Source organism: Gobius niger, assembly GCF_951799975.1.
Source record: "Gobius niger genome assembly, chromosome: 8".
NCBI classification, from domain to species: domain Eukaryota; kingdom Metazoa; phylum Chordata; class Actinopteri; order Gobiiformes; family Gobiidae; genus Gobius; species Gobius niger.
This window is the reverse complement of record NC_136859.1, coordinates 32,984,675-32,992,816: the sequence shown is the minus strand read 5'-3', so window position 1 is coordinate 32,992,816 and position 8,142 is coordinate 32,984,675.

Below are 8,142 nucleotides of genomic sequence, written 5' to 3'. Positions count from 1 at the left end.
GGGCGTCGGACTGGGGGGGTAAAGGGTACTGTGTACCCAGGGCCCAGAGCAGGGTGGGGGCCCTAAAAAGTGCTGCAAAAAGCGTTCTGTATTGTACTTTCTAAGTTTCCTCATAATTGATACTATAAGAATTGAACACAACCGGGCTGAAATACAACGGTTGCTAGACAGAATTTTGCACAAACAATAATGATGGATGAATTTTAAAATGTGCCAAATGGTTCAGCCGGCTTCAAATATGGTGCGAGACTAAATGAGGCTGAAGCCCTTGAGCTTTTTTGTTCATGAGACAACATATAGTTTATATTTCTTTTTGCAAAATAGCATTTTAATGCCTACTTTAAAGTCACACATTTGTTATTCCCAGCACAAATATCTTATGTCCCTGGTTCAGTCGTCCTGTTTAATGTGGTCTGATGATAATCCTTATGCCTGCAGAATATTCCACCACCAATTTAAATATCTATATCACTACCAGGATTGAAGGTTATTCAATTTCTGTAACTGAAGCCAATCCAGATGAAATTTCAAGTCAAACATCGAGTACACAACAAACAAAAACAAAACAATGAACTAAGTATCCAGGACTAATCTAGATTTTTAGGTCGCTGTATATAATAAAGTTATAATAGAAAACAAATCAACTGCACTGTCAAACCACTGTTGTGTGGTTAAAGAACAAGAAATATGAGGGGGGTCCAAAAAGATGGTTTGTACCTAGGGCCCAGAATTTGGTGCTACGCCCCGGTGGTCTTGTTATCGTTCATGAGTCTGATGACGGAGGGGGGAATCTGTTCATGTGGCGGGAGGTTTGGGTCTGTATGAACAGTAACCTCCTGCCTGAGGGGAGAGGGGGTGAATTGTCCGTGTCCAGGGTGAGAAGGGTCAGTTGTGATCTGACATACTCCTGTTCCTGGAGGTGAACTCAAACATATACCTGCTTCTTGGAGCTCCTCCTCGCGCACCTGGCTTGGGGACTGAAGGGGTTTGGGCTCAGGTCTGTGGTGGCTCGTTTCCTCTTTTGACTCTCCAGTGCGTGGATCTCTCTCCTCTTCCGTGGGTCTGCGGAGTTGTGCCCGTGGCAGTGTTTGCGGTGGCTTGTGGTCACCTTGCGTAATCACCACTCTTCCTCTCCTCTTCTTGGCGCTCGGCAGTGCTTTCTTTCCAGTGCTCTGGCGTGTTCTGACACAGCTGCAGCTTTGGAACTCCGCTTTACACCGTCCCCTCGTAGGTGAGTTGGAAAATGGTTGGCTCCTGTACTGTGTGCGCCTGTCACTCACAAGTGTTCATCCTTTCTCAGTGTCACCGCGGCTCGTAAAGGCCGCTGACATCGGTCTGCTTGGGCCATCGGCGTTGGATGATTGGGTCAACTGCATGAATCACCCTCAGAGGTGGGTAGATTAACCAAAATATTTACTCAAGCAAGAGTAACGTTGCTTTAAAGGTGCATTATGCAACTTTTTATGAAGAAAAAAAGTTGATATTTGTGCATGTTTGATCTTGTAGTTATTCAGTGGCTGTAAGAGTGGTCAGCATGGTGCCTTTCCATCACAGTGGTGTCCCCAACGCTCCAGGATCAATTGGTTTGGAATGTTTTCTTTGCTGAAGAAACCTCTCACCAGAAAACCTACCACACGATTGATCCTGGAGCGTTGTAAAGACCACTGTGATGGAAAGTAAAAGTGCCATGCTGACCACTCATACAGCTACCAGGTCACACAAGATCAAATACACACAAATATCAACTTTCTTTTCAACGTAAAAAGTTACATAATGCACCTTTAAAACATTTTTTTACTCCAGTAGAAGTCAAAAGTAGTGGCCTAATTGAATTACTCAAGTAAAAGTAAAAAAGCACTTGGAGAAAATGTCACTTGAGTAGTGCGTGAGTACCGAGTAACAGAGTAAAAGTTTGATTCATGATTCAGTCGTGACATAAATTATAAGGAGCAAAACATGAAATCATTTGAAAAAGTTCATATTTTTCAAAGAAAATACTATAAAAATATGTCAAACGAAATCATTATGAAGAATAAAGTAAACAAAGACATGTATTTTTTACTTAAACTCAGACATTTGTCACTTACTTACTCACAGTGGCACAAGTTACTATTTTTTTTTAACTCAAGTAAAAAATACAGATAGGCCTATTTCATTTTAATAATCAAGTAGAAGTAAAAAAAAAGTGACTTAAGTACATTTCAGTAAATGTAGCTGAGTACTACCCACCTCTGCTCATCCTTTTGACCCACCTGGCTGTGCCTCATCCGCCCTAATGTTTCTTCCTTGTGTAGGGTGGTGCTTTTGTAGGCACTAGAGACCGGTGCTTCTTCTGGCTGGTGAGTTGTCTCTGCTTGACTCTATCCAAATTCTTTGTTCTCCTAATTTGTTCTGTTTGCACCACAGCGGGACCAAGCTGCACCTCCCGTGTTTGCTCTGGGCTGCCTCATGGTCAGCACAATTCACAACTCCTGGCACAACTCCTCCCGCCTCTGCTGTGTTGGATGCCCCAAAAGTATGGTACACATCTCAAGCCTGTTTTTGGTTGTGCCATTTCTGGATCTCCCAAAGTTTACGGGTTCATGGGAAACGCCCGATGTACATATTGTAGATTTTTAACTGTAAATAACAGGTGTTACCTGAGCTTAGATGAGTTGATGCGTACTACTCTGGTCTTTATGTGTGGACGTCAAAGTGCTCCTAATGTATTATTACGCCTTACAATATAGTACCCCTTTTTATCCGCTTCGAAAATGTTTCATTTTGTGTGACTATATTTGGATTGTTTTATCATTTAAATAGGGAAAACGTGGAAGAGCTTGGTCGCTTCTAACTTCACCCCCGTTTGGCCCCATAGCGGAGAGGAGGAGAGGCTACATGCTAACAACATCTATGGTCTTTTTGTGTGACTCGTCTAAGCGAAGGCAAGAATATATCTCAGTATGGAAAAACTGTGACCTGTTCCTTTAAAGAAATGTGTTAAATGTGTTGAATAAGTTAAATTTTTATAATCAAAGGTGCAGGGTCCCAGAACTACCCGAGGGGGCATTGTTCACAATAATAGCTACAAATTCACCTGTAGTTCCCTGTCATGCCACATCTATAGAGCGATGCTTATTGTGCTTTCTGATTGGGTAATTGTCCTGAGACACAGATCATATTTATGAAATATACAAAATGTAATGTAAAGGCACTATACCTGATTTTTTTTAAATCTAGAAATGGAATGAAATTTGCGTTGTCCTCGTTTAGTATATTGTGAACTCAGACACTTGTGGGAAAACACTGTGCCTGTAATTATAAAGCATTTGCAACTTTCTGGCGAGTTTTCTTGCATTTCTGTCAAAGTGACCCTGAAAAGTCACCCTGCAAGAAGGTGACTATTAACTCGTCTCTATGAATATTTGTGATGCTATAAAGTTAGAAATGAAATGACATCATTTTGCGGCGTCCTCTTTCATTGTTTCAAAATCAAAGTAGTTTTTCATTACTTTCTACTACATTTTAATGTCGTTTACGCTCCAGATACTCCAGATACCCCAGATACGACGCAATCATGTTGAAAGCAAATAGTGATAAGTATCTTTATTTGCTCACATTTAAAAGCAGCTTTGTCATGATAAAGAAGTATTCTTTACATTTTGTGTCATAATTTGCTTAAGCCCATCCGCTGCCAATTGTCCTGTCAGAAATTGGGTGTTGTATATCATTATTGCAATATAATTTTTTATATCGTTGTAATTTTTTATAACTGTGTAGGACACAAGGCAGGTGCTTAAAAAGTAAATTGAAGTGAAGGATGTAAATTGCTTGAGTAGATCATATTTGTGAGGAGATTAGTATGGCACAAAAAAAAAAGAATGAAATACCTTTGCATTAATCTTCTCCATAGGCGTAACGCAGGAATTTTAAAGTAATTTGTCCGTAGTCAAACATATCGTCAAACATATTGTTATCGTGATATTTCTTTTTTCATATCATGAACTAAGTTTGTAAATGTTTAACTAAAACTGGACTTTTACACATTTTTAAGTTCAATGCATTGTTTTTTTTTTTTGGCAGAGTTGGTCAGTCTCAGTCAGATGAAGACTTTAGTGATGTTGCGATATATTGTGGATATTGCATCACCTCGTATCGCCATGTGATTTATTTTTTTTGCAATATATTGTGCGGCCCTAGTAGAAAACTATACTGATTGTAATCCTTGGGCTACCATCTAACATTCCAAATATTAACTTCTTAGTGGTCAGAGGATGAAAGCAGCTTTGACATGATAAAGAAGTAATTTTTTCGGTAAATTTGCATCAAATTTTGCTTAAGCCCACCCCCTCCCATTAGTCCTGTCAGAAAGCCCACTTTTGAAACGATTCATTTTACATTTACCATATTTTCCGGAATGTGAGTCTCCCTTGTTTTCATAGTTTGGCTGGGTGTGCGACTTATACTCAGGTGCTACTTATACTCAGGTGCAACCTATATATCAAAATACATCATTTCACATGTTTGTTATTTTCACACTCTCTAGGCTTCTCTACCAGTATCTGCTACTCCCTTACCACCAAAGAAGCCACAATATATCGCAACATCACCATAGCCTTCATCTGACTGAGATCGACCCATTTTTGTTTGCAAACTCAAACTCATGCATTGAAGTCATGTGTAAAAGTTCAGTTTTAGTTTAACATTTACTAGCTTTGGTAAATTCTACCCTTGTTTTGGTCCTGATTGGGTGTTTTTTAAGTCTTCTTTTGACACAATTTGCTGAATCGCAATAATATTGTTATCGCGATATTGCACAGCCGTATCGCATATCGCAAGTCACTTCAATATCGTGCAGCCCTAAACCACGGGCTAAAAGCTTGATGGCCACAGGTAGAGGAACGAGTTTGCAAATGGGTGCTTGAACAACGTGCTGCCGGGAGAGGCTTGTCAACGGTGCAGGTACGCCTCCAGGCCCAGGTACTTGCCAAGCCTGGTGCGACTTATACTCCCGAGCGACTTCTTCATTATGCACTTTTTGGCTGGTGCGACTTATAGTCAGGAAAATATGGTGCGTTAAATTTGACCCACTTGCCTCCGTGAACATCTCACTCACACTGAGAAAGCGCACTCGGCCTCCTCTCCGTTGTGTCTACGTTTATCTTCCAACAAGCGCTCCCCCCTTCCCCGAACGGCATTATTTGCATGCGAGGTGCCTTAAATGAAGCTGTTAAGTGAAAGTGGATTATATCTGTACACAGTGACCTTTGGGCCTCAGATAAGGAGCCATCAGCAGCCTCCCGCCCGGCCCGACTGTGTGTTTTTAATCTCCTATTGTTTTTCCCACAGAGAGGGACATTTGCTGATAGACTGCCTTAACCCACAGCCGATCAATACGGCAGGAAGCCTTTGTGATGCATATCCAAGCAGTGCCCACCCCCCCTCTCTCCGGCCGCCAGAAGGAAGGGGGGGGGGGGGACGGAGAGTCCATCAAATCAGGCCAGGCAACCCGCGCCCCGGCCATTGTCTCCTGCGTTTACTTCATCGTCTTTGTGCTATTTTTATGGGCTTTTTCTGCGAGTACAGTGGACATTATGGCAGCTACACGTTGGCCGCATTTATGAGCTGTGAAATGAGTCAGGGTTAGCTAACCACCACCCCCCCCCCCAGTCCCATCTTTCAGCGCGTTTTTATTATTTTTGACAGAAGCGCCGTATCGATAGGTGATGAAGGCGAGAGGCAGTTAAGGCACCTTTGTAAAGTAGATAACCTCCGACTCAAACGCGGAGGGTGTAAAAAAAAGAAGTAATACAGTAGATCACGGGAATGAGCCAATAAAAGGCAGCCAAAAGCAAAGAGGCATTTCAATTGCGGGGAAAATAAAATGAGAGTACCTGCGTTAAAAGTTATGCCGAGTGGAGGCTCTGATGAGATTTCCTGGTATCTGCGATGCTATTGTTCAATTTGTGGAATAAAAAATGCAGTAGGCCCTTGGTTCTCATCGTCGAGCTTTCTTACAGCAGCGGTTGGACTTTCTTCAACATACTACCCAATATGTGCTTGGGCAAAAAAAAGACATTCTTTTAACCTATGTTCATGGTCAGGAGGAGTACCTAGCCTGTTTGTTTGTATCTGTGCTAAAGTCTTACTGTACTGAGGATGTGTTGATTTGGATGGGTTTCTGTATAGAATCGTGTGTTCCCCACAGTCACCCGTTGTTGTTGTTGTTGTTGTTGTTGTTGTTGTTGTTGTTGTTGCATGGTTGGATATTGAGATATGCTTTTGTTGTCTGTCAATTTTATTTTGAGAACTTATAGGAACTGTAACAACTTCATTTGAAAGTTGAAAAGGGCATGAGGGATGAACTGTATGTTCAGTCCAGTGTTTTGGTCAGACATGCTCCAAATATGTTCCATCAAAAAGAAGGAATCTGAATTACAGTTATATTTCAGCAGGGCCCTCAATCCTTCACGGGCCTGGACTCTACATCATGTCTGTACACACTGCTCCCACAAATGAATTCTGAAATTAAATTCAGGGACACACGTCCAGCAGCTAGAGTTAACAGATCAATCAGCTGGTCAAACAGCAGGAGGGGCTCTGTGGACCCCTCTGTGGACCAATCACAGCCCAGTCCTGGCCTGTGCGGGTCCACGGCCCTGGTCCGGTCAAGGCAAACCCTGGGCTCTGATGGACAGACAGCCGCAGTCCATCCCAGGGCTGCACCAGATTAAAGCGGCTTGTGTGAGCCTATAGTCACGCTGCAGTGATTGTGCCTGCAGGGCCTATGGGCCCCTAGGGGGCCGGGCTTTACAGGGTAGGGGGAGGAGCGAGGGGAGCAGTGGACATCCAGCCCCGGGACCGTGACCCCTGTGACCTTGCCAGAAGGGCAGCAAATGTTTCCGAGCTGATTAGCGCTTCCCCAGCACAGAGTGTGCTCTCTGTTAACCCTATGAAGCAAATGGAGGAGAACATTGGAGGGGTTCCAAAGTGTTATTCAACACCAAACATGCAGACACTGTGGATGGAATAGCACCACAACATATGGGAGGAACAAGTATCAGGTTATTATTTATAGATAGCCAGGGATCATGTTGCCATATCATAGTGACAAATGACTGCCTTATCTAAATCAGATTCAGTTTGTAATTGAAATTAGAAATGTATCCATTCTGCTCCATCCATTGTCTAATTCTCTGATTTCATTACTCTGTTCCAATGTTATCATATTCAAAACAATTTGGCAAAGCTGTTGGTTTGATACATATAATCATGATCACATCTAATGCCTTTAGTTTATGTCCATACACATTTGCTTGACTGATCAAGATATGCCATATCTTGATAATAAAAAATATCAAAACTATGACATAAATACACAGATATAAATATGTTTTTCACAGTAGCCAAGCAATCCCCGGAAAGTCCACCAGGGGGCTGTAAGTGGCCACGCTGTGCTCCTGCAGCTGCAGATCCCTCCAGCCCTCACACAGCTGCCTTGTCATGCCTGAAACTCATCTTTTTCTCTTGCATGCCTTAATGAGCTCATACAGTTGGAGCCCACTCTCGACGCACTTTTTTTCTTTTTTTTTAAGCGTGCGGTCCCGCTAAACAGCCAACACGCGCCTATTCAGCTTCTTCTTTTGAGAGACACTGCGGTGGAGTCCACAGTATTGATCCAAAATGATAAAAGGAGGGGAGGCCGAGAGCAGGTGGCAGCAGGGGCAGCACATTCGGGGGATTTAGCCGCTCACCGGGTTGGGGTATGGTCAGCGCTGGGCGAGTGGCGATACCTACTCCAAGCAGATGCTCAAAGCAAAGGGATGTGCCCCCATTGTGATCAGAGTGGACAGCTGAATTGTTTACCACCAAAGGACCCTTTCTTTCGGCAGCAGGCCAAAGCACAATAGGGGCCCCCGCCGCACCAGGGCTTCTGCAGGAGCAGCGGGGAGGGCTACCGGGTGAAGTGTGTGTGCACGGAGGAAGTTCTATCACTCAGATTTCTTCAAAGTTTGGAGCACATGCTTCTTAATAACCCTCATAATATTTGGCATGTGAAAATATAGATTAAGTTGGCAGACGAATACACCGCTTGGACTGATATTCTACAAAGTCTTTTGTGTTGAAAACGAGTCCTAATAGTTGTTGCTTAAGTTCTTTTTT